Source organism: Ctenopharyngodon idella, chromosome 14 (genome assembly GCF_019924925.1).
Source record: "Ctenopharyngodon idella isolate HZGC_01 chromosome 14, HZGC01, whole genome shotgun sequence".
In the NCBI taxonomy this organism is placed as follows: domain Eukaryota; kingdom Metazoa; phylum Chordata; class Actinopteri; order Cypriniformes; family Xenocyprididae; genus Ctenopharyngodon; species Ctenopharyngodon idella.
Window position 1 is genome coordinate 21,701,222 of NC_067233.1, and position 18,377 is coordinate 21,719,598.

At 35.5% G+C, this 18,377-nt stretch overlaps 3 long non-coding RNA genes across 3 annotated transcripts; 2 read left to right on the forward strand and 1 right to left on the reverse strand.

Annotated features, from left to right (window-relative positions):
• The first annotated feature begins 177 nt into the window (after positions 1–177).
• LOC127494553 (uncharacterized) lies at positions 178–2,348 on the forward strand. Its single transcript, XR_007924905.1, has 2 exons — positions 178–1,487; positions 1,593–2,348. It is a non-coding gene; the product is annotated as an uncharacterized LOC127494553 (long non-coding RNA).
• A 2,135-nt stretch (positions 2,349–4,483) lies between these two features.
• LOC127494554 (uncharacterized) lies at positions 4,484–6,194 on the reverse strand. The gene is made up of 3 exons (XR_007924906.1): positions 5,686–6,194; positions 5,487–5,609; positions 4,484–4,972 (listed from the first exon to the last, which is right to left on the reverse strand). It is a non-coding gene; the product is annotated as an uncharacterized LOC127494554 (long non-coding RNA).
• Positions 6,195–11,903: 5,709 nt separating this feature from the next.
• Positions 11,904–16,235, forward strand: LOC127494196 (uncharacterized). The gene is made up of 4 exons (XR_007924823.1): positions 11,904–12,056; positions 12,281–12,384; positions 12,516–12,659; positions 12,750–16,235. It is a non-coding gene; the product is annotated as an uncharacterized LOC127494196 (long non-coding RNA).
• The last annotated feature ends 2,142 nt before the right edge of the window (positions 16,236–18,377 follow it).

An 18,377-nucleotide genomic window follows, 5' to 3' on the forward strand; every position in this document is an offset into this window, starting at 1 on the left:
GATTCTTGTTTTTAATGAATGCTGTATGACAGATATGCCTTTAATCAAGCCTGTGTAAATCTTTCAGATGAATATGACAATGACCCTGCTGTTTTAAGAGTTCAGATGTCTTGCGGTCATGTCGCAGATCCGCTGACACTGACAGACTGCTGCAAAGCTCAACTGTCAGATGTGAGTGTATTTATATTAGTACTTTTTAGAGCACATGTAAAGATTTAAAGTTTAGAGTTTCTGTGTTGTTTGATAACCTCCTGGTGTCTCATATCTCATGAAAGTACCCTGTAGCTTTTTTGGACGTTTTTGGGCTTGAATTTTGGGCTACAACCTTGAATACGTCCATTAATGCATTTGTGCTATAGTTTTATTTCTGTGATGTCCAGAATGTGTAGGAGAGACAAAATGTCCAATGAAAATCTTCACCTCACTGCACTTCAGGAAAGAAAAAAATAATAAAAAATAAAAATAAAAATTCTAATGTTATATTAACGCTTTTGGGGGGTAACGCATTACAAGTAACTTGAGTTATGTAATCAGATTACTTTTTTCAAGTAACTAGTAAAGTAACGCATTACTTTTAAATTTACAACAAAATATCTGAGTTATTTTTTAACACAAGTTACTTTGTTTTCCCATTTATTGACTGACAGCTCTTCTGTCCCCATATTAAGAAAAATCATAAGTGCAAAAGCGGTGTGTGTGAACATGATGGTTATTGTATTTCTAGACTAAATGTGAGCATGCATTTACTCATCTCACTTGCATAAAAAAAAAGATTCAGTGTTCTTCAAAATAAACAAAATCAGTGAAATGCAAAATCAGAATATTATTCAAACATGTTAAAACAAATATTTTTATGCATTTAATCTCACTTTATTGAGCAGTGTACTTCCTGCTGACCTTCGACGATTCAGTTAAACCATAAGCAAAAATTGTTTTTATTGGTGAAGTAAGTGTTAAACCTTTTTCTCTCCTGCATCGTATTCTTCCATTCTTCAGTTATCCAGAACAGCGGCAGCTGAACAGCTGAAAGGTTTGTTTGAGCTGCGCCCTTTACTGTACAGAGTGAATTTGCATTTCCTTCAGCCTTATTATTTCAATTTTGGTGTGAAAGTGTCTTTGTATTTGCCCAAACTTAGAGAACTTTTTTTGTTATTAAAAAAAAAATAAGCCCAGCTCAGGTGAGAAAAATTTAGGCAGAAGTAACATAATGAATTACTTTTTAAAAAGTAAATAAGTAACGCAATTAGTTACTTTTTAAGGGATGCGTTACTTTTCAAAGTAACTTTCCCCAACATTGATGATGACTAACTATGAGCTTTGTCATTTAATTTCAGGGAGAAACAGTATTTAAGTGTACTCTGTGTAAGAAAGTATGGCCATATGATGAAGTCCGAAAATCCGCCAAACTAACAAATAATGAGCGAATAGGTTTTGAGGATAAGCTTGGAACAAATGCTGTTAAGAAGTCTGTTGAAAGCGTAAAGGATGTATGTACATTTCTGAATCTTTACCTGTATCGTATTAATTGAAAATAATTACAGTATACATTTTCTGTCATTGTTCCTTCATCACTGTATCTGATCTTTCTGTAGTGTCCTGGCTGTGGCACTTTTATTCAGAGGGTGCACACTACCAATCTCGCCGTAGAATGCTTACTCTGCACAGAAAAGACCGGGAAAATCTATGAATTCTGCTGGCAGTGTCAGAGAGTGTGGAAAGGGCCTCGACCTCGTGACGATCAGTGTGAAAATGTGGGTTGCAACATCAAGGACCGGGAACTACTTAAAGACTGTTCAATGGTCACTTTAACATCTGTGCAAAATGTCCTGTGTCCAGCGATTCGTGCCTGCCCATTTTGTGGTGTGCTGATTGAACACCTGCAAATTGGATGTAAAATTATGACATTGTCACGGTTCATGGATTCACTTACTCACCCTCGTGTGTTGTTGTGTGTGTGTGTGTGTGTGTGTGTGTGTGTGTGTGTGTGTGTTGGGTGTGAGTGAATGATTGTGTGGGCGTCACCCATTATGGTCTGATTGCGATCTGTTGCCAGCCGTGTCTTGTTAGTGGTTGTTATATATTGTGCATGTCTTTATGTGTCTTTGTCAGTTCGTTGCAGGCTGTTCCCGGTGTCGTGTTCTCTGTGTGTTTCTTCCTGGTTTTTGGATTCTGGACTTTCGTCGTGTGCCCTGTTTTCTGGGTTGGATTATCCTTGTTCTCTGATACCCGCTGTAGCCCTGCGCCACCCAGTGCCTCGCCACTCTGCACGCCACAGCCTCTGCCTCGACTGACCCTTGGAGTGAAGTTATTGTACAGCATTTTCCTGTCAATAAATATTGTTATTCTTGCACTTGGATCCTCTGTCTGTGTTCATTCCCTGACAGACATGCAAGAAATGTAACAGAGCGTTTTGCTTTGTCTGTCTTAAACCTGCTCAAGAGTGCCTACAAACATCCACTCATTATGTGTTATGCTCAGCTGAAGTCGCACCGAAGCAAGTAGAAGTTCTAAGATTGTGAGCAGATGTGCTGTAAATTATGCAGAAATGATGTTTATGTACAAATAATCTAGCATATTGTGCAATGCATATATATTCCGAGAATGATTTTAAATGATTTCCGATGTTTGTTTTTTTTTCTTTATTTGAGAAATAAAGAATGCAATGTAATCATGGATATATGCTAGGAAACACAGTTAGTTTAATCTGTTTTAACTAGGGCTGGGCAATATGGCTATGAATAAAAATCTCAATATTTTTCAGCTTATTGATTATATTTGAAGTATATCTTGATAAATATGTATTTGCTCTGAAATGGCATAAAAGCTTAATTATCAGAGGAACCATCATTTCAACCCAACTTCCTTTGTGATCAAGTTCAAAATGTTTAATGTCTGGAATAAAAATGTAATTGAAAATATCGATTAATGAATGAATGAATTAATGAATGAATAAAACAATCAGAAGAAAGAATTCTCACAACTACACAGTAATAAAAAATTAACATTTTTGTTTTACATATATTTTCTACTAAAACATTTTCGGAAATGAACAGGACATGCAATAATGAAGATCCACTGATGGCAAGTCGAGTTGAGAACCCATGCAGATTATTGGATAAATGGTTGTTTACACATTTGGCTCCTAAACTCTGGAATAGCCTTCCTGATAATGTTTGGAGCTCAGACTCACTCATCCAGTTTAAATCTAGATTAAAGACGAAAAAAGTTAGGCAGTTTTGATTTTTATGCTGTTTAATATTTGATGATCACATTATTTTACATTTGCATAAGCAAGCTTCTATCGCTTGTTTCTGCTTCTTCTTCTCCTGTGTCCTGTGTTTCTCTTTCAGAAGATGTGTCCCCTACCGTATAACAGTGAAAACATTGATTGCCGGAAAAACTTCAGTCAGTGGCAGGGAAAGAGTAAAGCAGATTTGAAGTAAATTATGTACACTACCACTGGACTAACCTACACAACAATTCAGATAAGCTACTCAGAATTAGGAATATATCTGTTTTCTTTATAAATCAATATTTTCAAAGAATGTAAGTTTATAAGATAGTATTTAAAACTAGGTGAAAAAAATAGGCTATTTAATAGACAACTCAATAAAAAGAGTAAACACAACTACTACAAGCCAAGTATACTTAGAATACTTAATTATACTTTTAAGTACATCTCGATCAAAAGATTGAGTAAAAGTATAGGCCAAATATTCTTTTCTGTCAGTAGGCCTATAAGTCAAGTATACTTCAGTGCAATTTTAAGTATATTTCTGAGAAATATATTAAAAGTAGCCTGAAAGTATACTTTCTTATTTTTAGTTCAAAAGAAGTAGCACTTGAATAAACCTCTTTTTCGTAAGGGTAAACAGAACAGAACCAATATTAATGTATTACAGATATCATGAATGTTCTTAATGACAAAAATTTTATAAAACAACATAAATCAAGGTAAATGACAGTCTTATTAAAGGAAGAATATCACACTGACACAAAAAAATATGCATTATTTATACTAATGCAGTGAATTCAGAGTTTATTGGATACAGTAATGAATACAGTGGATACAGTTAGAAAGTCATTTATAATAAAGAAAAGTAAGAAGTAATAAGACATATCCAACAATAAAACCAAATGATAATACTGATAGAATAAAAACAAACAAGCAAACTATAGTAATTACTCCACAATTGAGTAATGGTTATCTTTCTAGAGAACAGGACAATTTCACATTCAGAGAATTCTGTAATAACAATTATTTAACTCAATCAAAAGAAAGTAATTAACCTTCTACACAGTGCCATACAGTAAGATAACTAAAGTTTATATCCAAGTGTACTGTAACTGAGTACTACAACTTACTTAAAATCAGCTGTCCACCTCAAATGGCTGCTTCTTAAATTAATTATGATCAATCAATCAATCAATTAAAATAATTTTCAATTATTATTCGTCTTGTCAATCTAATTTGCCCTGCTCATTTATCATTGCATATTTTATTCACACTAAAGTACAAAATATTATGTCCTCAGTGCTTTACCTGCAAACTGAAATCATGGTGACAATCAATAAACATTATGAAAAAGTAAAAAGATTTTAAAAAGTCTACATCAATTAAGTATACAAACAAATTTGCTTTTTGTATTTGTTTTTTTACAGCATATAATTTTTTACATTGTTTTAATGTAGGTTTAATTCCGGTGATTTTTCTGAAGCAAATACTTAAGATCAACAACAACAAAAATAATCTTTCCTACAAACATTTTAATAGTTTTTGGGAGAACTTTTTTTTTTTTTTTTTGCTGGTTTACACTATTACAGTTTATTCTTTTTTTGTTATTTAATTGTTTTGTCATTTACACATTTTCTTAACACATTTGTCATATAATATGTAGTTATATACAAATATTAAAATATAATCATGCCATAGACTGAGTCCTGGGAAACTCTTCATCAAGTGGAACTGGGTCTATGAAAAAAACACACACACAAACACACACAAACGCAAACACACACACACACACACACACACACACACACACACACACACACACACACACAATTTGTGAATAAAATCCTGAATAATATAGGCCCAATCTGGAACTCACTAGTCACTGTTTGGCTTTGAAATCCTTAAAATTAGAGTTAGATCAGTTGTCGATTCATTTAATGATAAGCCGTTTTCCCACAAAAGCAGTTTGTTCAGCGTAGTGAAGCCTCTCCTACATTGACACCCATTAAAACGGCGTCTGCGCACCACAGTATTACAATTTTTTACTAATCTTGCAGGCTTGCCATAAAGCGGCTTTGGTTATATTGACCTGTCCATGTTCATTGTTAGTTCATGTTAGCATTAGGCACTAAATAATGTTAACAAATAGAATATTATTAGAAAGTGTTTGTTTGAAAATGAAACAAAACTACCTTTTATATCAGAAAAGGAGTTTATATTGTATTATAAAGAAAAATGAAAATGATCATACCTTTTCCACCACGCATTTTCATTATGGCTTGAATGACAGAGAGTTCTTGAATGCCGTAATCTTCAAGTTTTTTTTCATTTTCAAGATCTTTTCCATTGAAAATCAACCTCAGATGGTTATGATCTGACAGGAATGACAAAGTCAAATAATATTAAGAAGTCATTTATTTTGAACAGTGTGAATGAAATTTTTAACTTACCATTCACTCCAGGAAAATGACTTAGGGCTTTTTTCTTTAGATCTTTGACGGTGGGTTTCCCAATGTCTTCATCTGATGTTGACAGACTTATTGTTTTAATTGTGTCTTTGTTAACCTTCAAATAGACCTGGAGAAACGCCATCCTCGTTCTGTTAGGTTCGAATTTTCTACCTCAAGTGATGAGAAATGAAAAAATACCGGCTTCATAAACAGCCTTTACTTTTGCTTTTAGTTTTGATATTGTAAAAAGGCTGGGTTAAAACACAGATGTAAAGTCACCTAAAGCCAAGGTACCAGTTCAGATCACGACTCCAATCCATGTGACAAAATCAAATGAATCATTGCACATTTTATTGCTTCCACATTTAAAAACAGGCAATAGCACCAGTCAAAGATACTGTGAATTATTATTTGAAGAGCAGCTGGTTTAGACTAAATCATCAGGGCAGATGAAGTAAATGCACAGGCCACGTGACAATAGAGAGGAAGACAAATTATACAGATCACATTCTGCTCTGTGAAAAGAAACAGTTTTGTTCTGGTTATTGTTTGCACTGGTCACACGTTTAATCTTCACACCTGTCAGGTATATAAATGTTGTAAGGAGCTGCATGACGCAAGCAATCCAAGGGAAATACTTTCAATAATAACCACAGGAGGATAATCACAGAGAATAACAGACAAACCAAAGGCGTGAAGTGACAATAGACTGAAACAGAACAGGGAGTATATCTATATATACACAGAATTAACAAGGGAAATAAAAGGGCAACCAAGGACACTAACAAGGGTGAGGAGAACACTAAACCGAAAGGATATACAAGAAACCTAAACACGTGAACAAAAACGCAATGAAACTAAACCCACAGCGGGTTTCGGTTTACTGGAGTTTCATCTGGAGCAGAAAGAGACTTTGTCCTTTAAATATTGTTACTTTGTGCATAATTAGGGTGTGATGTTAAGTGCGAAGTGGAAACAAGATAGCTGTGTTTAGTCCAGGGTTGGCCTGTTTTCAGATATACTGCATTTAAATCCCCTTTAAAACCTCCACTTTCAAATTGAGACGTCATTATTCTGTGATGTACGTTGATGTGATTTTGGGCAGATTAAAATGTATGCATTGAGCAATTTCATATTTCCTTCTCTCTTTTTCACTTAATGACAAACACACAAAGCCTTTTTTCTAGTAGTCTACTGAGGAAAGCAGGGCGGGGCGGAGAGCCATGGGAAGGGAACGAGGCATAATAAAAGCTCTGGAGTTTCTCCATGGGACTCGAGGCCGGTGTCGCACAGATGTCTCTCATTAGCGCTCGCGGTCTCGAGTCGCATGGAGAAACTCCAGAGCTTTTATTATGCTTATATGCAGCAGTCAGCTGCTGACGCTCCTTTCTCGCTGTTGATGGTTTGTTTATTTTATGATTAAAAGTTACATTTAACATTTTCCTGTTCTCGCCTCCTTCTTCCCCAAACTTGAACATTGTTACAATTAAGTTTGATCACTTACATTCACAGTATTTTATTTCATTCTAATGAAACAGCTGCAAGTGCTGAAAAGTCACTCATAAAGGTGAATGACTGAAAGCTGGATGACTTGCGTTGCTCAATAGCATGCAACTAATTTTAAAATATATTTTATGGTGGAAAAAATGCTGCATTACTGTTAGTACAAATAAAGCTCTTTCTGATTTTGCTTTGTTAACCACATGATAAAATAGTGTCTCTGAGGTACAAACATGTTACTCAAGAAAACAAGAAATTCAAACAATAAGACTGTATAACAATGATTAGTTTCCTGAAGATACAAACAGTCCAAACAGTTGCTCGCCTGTCTAATAAAACACATAATATATTAAAGTGTCTTTGGTGTTTCATTGGCTTCTATGGAAATAAAAAAAAGTCTAAATCGAGGGTAACACGGATATGATGTCATTGATAGGTGACGCAATGACACGGACCGTTACACTGGCTAAAATAGCTGATTTCTCTGGATTTAAACATTGTTGGAAACATTTGGGATAATGAGAGTACACAAGTCACCAAAATATCTAACATTGTTCTAGTGGTTTTTGGATATTTTAATGCAAAAAAATTACATTTTGTGCCTTCTTTACTTTAGTTTTGTTGTTTATGTTTATTTTGGTATTAAAGTTGCGTGAGATGTTTGCCGGTTTTCACCTCCTCTCTCCCATAAACCTTGCTGTACCTACTTACTGTATTTTCATGTTCCTAAATAAAAATAAGCCTATTTAAAAAAAGCTAATTTATCTCGAGAAAAAGGTCAGAATTAAAAGAAATAAACTTGCAATTCTGACTTTTTTTTTTTTTTTTTTTTTAAACTCTGAGTTTTTCTTTTTAAAAGGGTGCCTATATATAGTGCCAACATACCAATATCCCACAATAGTTTTATAGTATCCCTCCACCACCCCAACTTCTCACTTTCAAATATTTCCTATCCAAACCAGGTATGGTTCCAAGCTCGGAGACCTCCCCTCGGACAGCTTACCAAATAAGCATACTTTTCTACAAACCCGATTCCAAAAAAGTTGGGACACTGTACAAATTGTGAATAAAAAAGGAATGCAATAATTTACAAATCTCATAAACTTATATTTTATTCACAATAGAATATAGATAACATATCAAATGCTGAAAGTGAGATATTTTGAAATGTCATGCCAAATATTGGCTCAATTTGGATTTCATGAGAGCTACACATTCCAAAAAAGTTGGGACAGGTAGCAATAAGATGCCGGAAAAGTTAAATGTACATATAAGGAACAGCTGGAGGACCAATTTGCAACTTATTAGGTCAATTGGCAACATGATTGGGTATAAAAAGAGCCTCTCAGAGTGGCAGTGTCTCTCAGAAGTCAAGATGGGCAGAGGGTCACCAATTCCCCCAATGCTGCGGCGAAAAATAGTGGAGCAATATCAGAAAGGAGTTTCTCAGAGAAAAATTGCAAAGAGTTTGAAGTTATCATCATCTACAGTGCATAATATCATCCAAAGATTCAGAGAATCTGGAACAATCTCTGTGCGTAAGGGTCAAGGCCGGAAAACCATACTGGATGCCCGTGATCTTCGGGCTCTTAGACGGCACTGCATCACATACAGGAATGCTACTGTAATGGAAATCACAACATGGGCTCAGGAATACTTCCAGAAAACATTGTCGGTGAACACAATCCACCGTGCCATTCGCCGTTGCCGGCTAAAACTCTATAGGTCAAAAAAGAAGCCATATCTAAACATGATCCAGAAGCGCAGGCGTTTTCTCTGGGCCAAGGCTCATTTAAAATGGACCGTAGCAAAGTGGAAAACTGTTCTGTGGTCAGACGAATCAAAATTTGAAGTTCTTTTTGGAAAACTGGGACGCCATGTCATCCGGACTAAAGAGGACAAGGACAGCCCAAGTTGTTATCAGCGCTCAGTTCAGAAGCCTGCATCTCTGATGGTATGGGGTTGCATGAGTGCGTGTGGCATGGGCAGCTTACACATCTGGAAAGGCACCATCAATGCTGAAAGGTATATCCAAGTTCTAGAACAACATATGCTCCCATCCAGACGTCGTCTCTTTCAGGGAAGACCTTGCATTTTCCAACATGACAATGCCAGACCACATACTGCATCAATTACAACATCATGGCTGCGTAGAAGAAGGATCCGGGTACTGAAATGGCCAGCCTGCAGTCCAGATCTTTCACCCATAGAAAACATTTGGCGCATCATAAAGAGGAAGATGCGACAAAGAAGACCTAAGACAGTTGAGCAACTAGAAGCCTGTATTAGACAAGAATGGGACAACATTCCTATTCCTAAACTTGAGCAACTTGTCTCCTCAGTCCCCAGACGTTTGCAGACTGTTCTAAAAAGAAGAGGGGATGCCACACAGTGGTAAACATGGCCTTGTCCCAACTTTTTTGAGATGTGTTGATGCCATGAAATTTAAAATCAACTTATTTTTCCCTTAAAATGATACATTTTCTCAGTTTAAACATTTGATATGTCATCTATGTTGTATTCTGAATAAAATATTGAAATTTGAAACTTCCACATCATTGCATTCCTTTTTTATTCACAATTTGTACAGTGTCCCAACTTTTTTGGAATCGGGTTTGTATATCCGATTTTAATTTAATTTAAGGGTGAACTCATGAAGTGCGTTTGGTGCATGAAATATTTGGTGAATATAATGATTTAGTACATTAATATGAATAAAAAATGGACTGTACAAAAGCATTTCTTAGACGAAATGCATTTTGTGATACTGATACTCCCTTTTGTCCGTGAAATCATATAAACTTTTGAGATTTTCGAGATATAAACTTGGAATTATAAAATAGGTAAGCAAAAGGCAAATACATATTAATGTCAATAAACATATTTTCAGGTATACCAGGGAGAGTTGGAGTGTAAAAATCCAGAAAAGGAGCACCCGCTCATGACACATGAATCCTTTTACATTAATCCCATCTGTATGGAAATGTATGGCATGGATTCTCCCATAAATCAGTTTTCCTGGTAGTCCACTGTATGAAGAATTTTTGGATATAATATGTCACAGTTTACTTTATTTTGCTATCCTCACTTACATAAATGAACTATAGTGTCCTGCACCCGCTAGTAAAAATATATCAAAAATTATATCTGGTGTCTGAATAATTTTTGGTTTGACTGTATGTCCTTAATTTTTTGGCTTCTCTCCTTTTCCAAAAAAGTTGAGACAGTGTGTAAAATGTAAATGAAAACAAATCATTTAAACCATATATTTAATTGAAAATAGTACAATTTGATGCCAGCAACACATTTCAAATTAAAGTAGGGATGGGGCAGCAAAAGACTGAAGTTGTGTAACGCTAAAAACAAACTCCTGGTGCAACATCTCACAACTACTCAGGTTAATTGGCAACAGGTCAGTAACATGATTGGGTATAAAAAGAGCATCCCAAAGAGGCTGAGCTGGACATGCTTCGGTTGGACACATGATCGCTGACCGTGACAGAGCACAAATAATACTGCAAATTCCTCCCTCAACGTCAGCTACCGGTCAATGCCAAACAAGTATAATTACTGTAACTGTTTTATTGTTATGATATGTTTCTGGACTCTGGACATGTGTGACGTGTTGATACCACAGTGTTTTAACATACACACACACACACACACACACATACTGAGGGTCACTGTGGTGGACAGTAGGGAAACACACAGAGGTCAGACACAATAAACACATTACACATGCTGTCTCTCAGGCTGTGACACATTATGGAAAAATAATCTCTGACCTTATTGGCAGGTATTTGTTTTTGTTTTGAGCATAAACTCATTTCATTTTGATACATTTTTCTTCAGTAAACAAGTCTTAATATCTTCAGTCATTTCTCTTCTCCAGTAAATGCTTCTTGATTTAAGAATGTTTGTGCTGGAAAACAAGACAGAAACACTGAGGAAGAACAGTTTTTGCAGTGCACCCGTTTATCTTTCGTCTGGTGTCAAGGCCCCTCAGTGAAAAGATAGTCAGCATCAAACCTGATGTTGGCTTAAGTTTTGTTAAGTCTCTCCAGTTTCAACAAAATTATTTTCCGTTTGCCCCATTATTTGAAGCATAAACGTTTAAAAGATAATATTGTTTCAAAACTGATATCATGTGGCAGCTTTTATTTTGATGAGTTAAAACATTTAAAGTAAGATGGTAAAGTAAAAAGGTTTAAATTAAGCGTGCTGGTTTCTATTTAAAACCTACTCTATTTTATTTATTTATTTTCTCTCTTATTTTTCATTTCTAGTCTGTCCACGATGGCTAGCATTAGTATTATGTCAAAGTTTGTTGAGTTCTTTGCAAGCAACTTCTGTGTGGTTCTGGTAATTATTTATTTGTACATACTCAAATGTTTTTTTTTCATTGAAAGTGAAAATAAAGAGTCACATGGAAACTTTATATTAGTGGGGATGGGTTTTTTAGGGAGATTTGGGAATGCTGGGGAAATACCAAGTTCTTGTGTAGTATCATCAAAACACTTTGTTGTTTTTATAAAGGCAATAAAGCTGGTAATAAAGTGGGCAATAAAGTTGATTTTGATATTTATTGACCATATCTATCCCATGATTTATGCCAGCAATTTACATTTTCACTGCAGTTTTTTATTTCAGCCCTTGAAGGGGAAAAATAAGAAAGAAAAGAAAAGAAAGAACGTCCACGCCCCGTTTGCACAAAGTGAAAGTAAAGCTGTGTGAAGTCATCATGTGTTTATTCACTGGCATCTTAAGCGTGAGTAACTTCGATTTTCATCAGGTGCAATCCCAACATTCCCGATTGAACAGAATCAGAATGGCCTTTCGTGTTGATTATGTCTACAAACCCAATGATATCGGTGAGTTTTGCACAGTAAGACTACTTATCAGCAAAAAGTAAATTTATACTCTGCATGTTGATTATGAGTTTTTGACTGAAACAGTTCCTTGAAATAGCCACTTGGAAGTAGCCTACATAACAAAAGGGTACTAAAAAAATAATTGTAATAATATTTGCAAAATAAAGACAATCTTTATTTCTGATCATCTGAACTCTGAATTATATATCTAAACTTTTTTTCAGATAAAACTGACAATGACCTGAGCATTTTAAGGGCTAAATTATCATGCGGTCACGTCACGTCTGCCAAGACTTTAGTGGAATGCTGCACAGATCAGCTGAAGAATGTGAGTTAACTCATTTTGATCTAATATTTAAGTCTATCTATCTATCTATCTATCTATCATCTGACCATTTCTATCTATAACATTTTACAGTTTAGAAATTTTACTTTTCAACAATCTTCCATTTTTCATAGGGACAAGTGGAACTGAAATGTCCAATATGTACAAAAGTGTGGCCATTTGGTGAAGTGAAAACGTTACTTACACATCAGCAACAACTTTATTTTAAAGACACACTTTGGGAAAATGCTGCAAAGAAGATGATTGAAATCAAAGGGGTATATAAACATCTATTCACTCTTTTTCCAAGCTGTCTATTTAGATGTATTTTGACGCTCTCTTTCTCTCCAATGTTCTTGTTTGTTCAGTGTCCTGGTTGTGGTTCATTCGTTGAAAGAAAACACTCTTCTAACCTCTGCGTTCAGTGTCCATTCTGCCCAGTAAAGATGGGGAAAACATATGAGTTCTGCTGGCAGTGTGGGAGAAACTGGAAAGGGCCTCGACCTCGCACTGATAAATGTGATAACCTGGGTTGTTCCAGCAGTGACTTAAATATGCTAAGAAACTGTAAAATGATTAGTCTGGTATATTCTGGAGACAAAATCATTCAGTGTCCATCGATTCGTGCCTGTCCGGATTGTGGCATGCTGATTGAACACACTGGAGGGTGTAAGCGAATGGTATGCTGCAGTTGTAAAAGGTCATTCTGCTTTGTCTGTCTAAAATCTTCTAATGGCTGTTGTACATCCGGTGCTGCACCAAGACAAACATCAATTCCTTAGAATCTCAAATCTCAATTATTGACCAAATGTTATGTCTTTTTGATTAGAATTATTTGTAATGGATTATGCATTGTGGAAGTGATCAATAATGTGAACAAAGTTTACAGTAGGGATGCACCGATGCCATTTTTTAAGGACTGAGTACGAGTACCGATACTTTTTTCTAGTACTCGCCGATACCGATGCCTATACATTTATTAATTTCTCTCTCTTTTTTTCTTTTTTTTGGTGATGATGCAATTTTCCAAGCACAACACAGTGAGACTAATGAATGTAGGACAGCTTCTTTATTATTACTCTAATGAAAAAAGTAATAATTTTTATGTGCTTGTCACAAACTTAAAGAGCAAAAATTTCACAGTGTCCAATAACCTTCAAAGGGCATAATTACCAATATATATAATTGTTGTTATATAAAAAGAAATTTACAAACAAATTACAAACAATACAACAAATACTATAGAAATACAAATTAAATAAACTTGTTTTTCAGATACAGTAGGTTTATTTACCATGTATACATTTATTTAACATCTTTTGTTGTTTTATTAACATTAATGACAAATATAGGCTACGGTCCCTTTAAGACCGAGTCCATGGATACTGAAAATATCCTGTTTTCACCATAATGTTTACGTCCACTTAAGCCATAACCAACTGTATTTACGTGAGATACTCCACACGATGGACATTTTGACAACTATGTGTGCATTTGACCATTCAGGCGCGAGGAGAACTGATCGCGCGCAAGAAAGAGAGAGCGCGTGCGCGAGAGAGAGCGCTTCATTCAGCGCGATTCCGCCTTCGCTAATCATAACGAATTGTGATTGAAAGCATGCAGTTCGCAATGTGTGGGCTGTCATCATTCATTTTGAAGTATTTCCACACCTCTGAGGCTGACATTGTTTCTGCTGCTGCCGCCGGTGTCTCTGTGCACGGGAAATTCTGTCACGTGAGGTATCGGTCTTTGGTATCGGGCCCGATATTGATACTGGTATCGGTGCATCCCTAGTTTACAGTTTTTCTCAATCACTGTCTCAATTCTTGAATGAGATTTTTTCTCTCTCAAAACAAGAAGTTTAGATCTCTGAACAATTAGTTTCTTGTTCACATCAGATTTAAGTTTCTGAATGATTCAGTTTTATTTTGCTAGGACACATTTCTCAATACATGGGTCACGTTTTTAAAACTCTTCACACAGTGATCACATCAGAAATATATGTGGGCTAAACTGTAGATCATTTATCATCACTTAGGCACAAAATACATTAAATTTACATTAATTGTTTTCTCACTTAGACACAAACACAACCAAAACTCTATATATATCATACAGGCCAATTTGCACATGTTTTCATTCTCTTTTCAAAACTGTTAAACTTAAGTTCAGAACCTAACATAATACAACATTGAATAAGACAGAAATTTGCCACATTTCTACGGTAATACCATATTGAAATGTATTCTAAATCATAAAATTAAATACTATCAAAACAATTAGATGTATCTGAACACCTGCGCAGGTCTTAGTCTTTCAGTTTCATCACCATCTATTCAAAAAGGGGAAACTTAGGAATTAAATTTTGTACAGTAATGTAAACATGGACCATGTAACATAAGCTGCATTGAATTATAAACAGTTGTAGTAGAGTGTCATGTAAAAAATGGCATGTAAAGAAACTTTACAAAAGAAATCATTGTGTAATGCTCCTGTTATTAGTGTTTTTAAGCTCATTGTTTTATGTCTGCTAAACTGGCAAATGTAATTCAGTGTGATTCACAATCTTACCAGTCAACCTTGCTTGTAGAACAGAAATAATAAGATGTGTAAGAATGTGTGGTGTTAGAGAAAACATGACACACATTGTTGGTTTTTTGTTTTTCTTGCATGGATGCCATTTTCTGTTCACTATAGACATATGTAAGACTATAAAAATGGACATGTAAATGTGAATTTTGTGTCTATATGTAACACACTGCTACAAAAATAAATGTACTGTATAAATACAAATGTGCATATTCTTGTGTACTAACTCATTGACTTTTCCCTGTAAGTTTTACCTACTGCTGAAATCTGTATCTAAAAATCTCAGTGTGAGACACAAGAGCATTGAGTTATAGACAAAACTGATATTCTTTTATAATATAGTAAGCATACGTCACCAAAAAGTAGAACAACAATATATATGTATATAACAAACATTTACAGAGTCGACTGCTGTGATGGAAAAAAAAGAAACATTTTGACCAGTGTGGCTCGCTACATGACAAAAACACTTTTTATGTTGGTGGCATTGGCCAATTTACTGACACAAAAACTCAGTTTTGAATTAAGCATGAATTAAAAGTTTTAGGTGAGTAACTACCTTGCAATAGAGTTCAGATGTTCCAGCGAACAGTTGTGAAAATTGCACTTACAGTTTAGAGAATGTTAAGTCTGTTATGTACAGTATGTCACTGTTATTTTCACTCCTGCAGCTTCAAAGAAATCCCTTTTTTTCTGTTCAAAATCGTGTTTGTAACAAATATTCTGTTTGTTTGATGTGAAAGGGACTTTATTACCCATCTATATGTGCAGTGACCCTTCCTTCTAAGTGGACAAGTGAACCCAAACCATGCCGGCAAAATGCCTCCCACAAGTAACCGGGTAACTTAATAACTCCATATGTGAAAGTGTGTATTATTAATTAAGCAGATATCAGTTTGGGGCTAAATGAAAATACACCATGTGGATTTGATAATAATTGACAAATTCCAGAGTTTTGTTTGTTGTGTTTGGATAAATGGTACATAAATGTTTGTGATTTGTGCAAAACCAATAAAAATAGCTGTGATTGTTTTTTTTGTTTTTTTTTCTGATATATTAAAGTTTTGGTTGGATGTATGAACTATTATGAAAACATCTGAGAATTTTAGTGTTTTCAGAAAATGGTTCACATGATTTGAAATCAATGAAAACTTACAATTCGTTTAGGACAATAACAAAGTGTTCAGACTACTGAGTTAACTGTTTTGAGAACAGTGATCTGAATTTGGAGAAATGTGTCAAATCAATCACTTCAGTTGTTCGAAGTGCAGAAAGTTCATGGAGTTTCCAGCAGATGGCGCTGTGTGTCTGTTGTGTTAAACTGATGCAAGAGAGAGAGAGAGAGAGAGAGAGAGAGAGAGAGAGAGAGAGAGATGTGTAAGCTACTGCATACTGAACTTGATACTGGAATTATTTTAAGGAAAATTCTTAATGTAAAAAAAGAAAAATTTGTAATCGAAAAGCCGTAAGAAATGGTTCTATCCATGAATTTTAAATTATAATAGGGTGATAATAGAATTACATGTATGCTTTTCAGAATCAGAATGTTTACATTGTTTTAATAAAACCTGTTGTTCATGTGTTTACTGTACTGATGATTCAGTTCAAATGTGTTTTATGTAACAGCCTCTAGAGTCTGTAAAACTACAGTAGTCAACATTTGAAGTGGATCAAAAAAGTTAATCAAAGTTGTCCTAAGAAAAAGGTTTTAGGACATCATAATGATTTGGTGAAGGAAACAGGTTTGTTTTGATTGTCAAAGAGGATTCAGGAAAGTGATTCTATGGTAATATAATCATCTCCACGGCAACAGCAGCTGAGAAGAGAGATGCTCTACAGGTGCAGCAGAGATCAGTCTGACAGTCACAGAAACCGTCTGTCTGTCAAAGATCAACAGAACTCATGTAGAGATCTCCAGCATGATAAAAACATGGCGTGTCTGTGTGTGAGTGTGTGTGAGTGTGTGTGTGTGTCTGTGTGTGTGTGTGAGTGTGTGTGTGGGCTGTAGGTTTTGTAATGACCGGTCTGTTGAGACAAACACATGCTGCGTCTGTGCTAAAACTAAAGCTGGTTTTGCATTGAGGGTGGAATGAAGCCTTTACGACGTCACTGTGGTTTGTCATCGGGTTCTTCTTTAATTAGCATGAATGTCATAAAAGCGGATCGAGCCAAGTGCACAAATCTCCATTTGCTCATGGACGAGGGCCGCTGTGATGTGGTCAGCGCTCCGGTCAGCAGGACTGAACTGATGGGAATCACTCAAACGCTGCTTTGAACCCAGATGTTCTTCCCTGAAGGGATGAGAAACCAGTAAACCAGAAGAGCTTTTCTTGTCGATTATGCTAACGGTCAGATGTTGCTCTTTCATATCTCATGAAACATAATGGAGTCTATCAGCTTTGTCTCAGACAGGAGAAATAAAAACAGGCCCAAATGAATGTGGAGAGTGAGATTACTGGGATATTTCTTTGGGAGAAACATCTGAGAAGCATTTCTTTTTATTATCCTCCATTTAATCTCATTGTGGTGTTCTAGGAGAGATAACTGAGATATCAACGAGATCTTTCCTACAGGAAGTGCTTGTTGTGAGAGTTGCAGCCACATGTTTTGTCCTGTGAGGAGGTTTGTAAGAATACAGTGGGCTCCAAGAGTTGTACAAAATTGTTTAATTTACATTTAAATTCCTGTAGCTCAAACAGTAGAGCGTAGTAGAAACACCAAAATCATGAATTCGATTCTCATGTGAAAATGCCTAATAATTTCTGCTAAATCATTCTCAGGCCATCAACACAAATTGTTGTGTGCAGTGGATACACAAAGAGTACAGGCTTCTTTTCTTCATTACGAATGACATTATCAGCATCAATAAGTTTTAATTCATTATACTACAGGAATGTTGAATGCTTGAATCTGATTGGTTGATGAACGTAAACACTCGGCTAAAGTAGTTCCAGGCAGGTTTTGACCGCATTACATGTCCATATCACTTCGCCAAATGTGAAGGTCCTTACAACCAAAACCCACAACGACACTGACCAAGCAAATAAATATAGTAAACAATAGGATAAAAACAACAAATTATATCCATGTTTTTTTGCCACAAAATGTTTTATTATGTACGGAAAGCACACTCTTTTTCTCCCACTCAAACGCACACACATACAGTACGGACACTCACTCACACAGACACCTGTTGTCAGCGCTGCTCTGATGATTTTATTAGTAAAATAGTTTAGCAAATTTAAAGCTACTTGACAATTCCCACTAGCAAGGTAATAACACTGCTGTTCTTGAAGCAGATAAACTTACAGTTTTGCTATTAGTAGAGACACGGCTGCCAAACACTGCATAGAATCAGATAATCACATACACTTAATCTCTCTCTCTCTCTCTCGCATTAATAACTA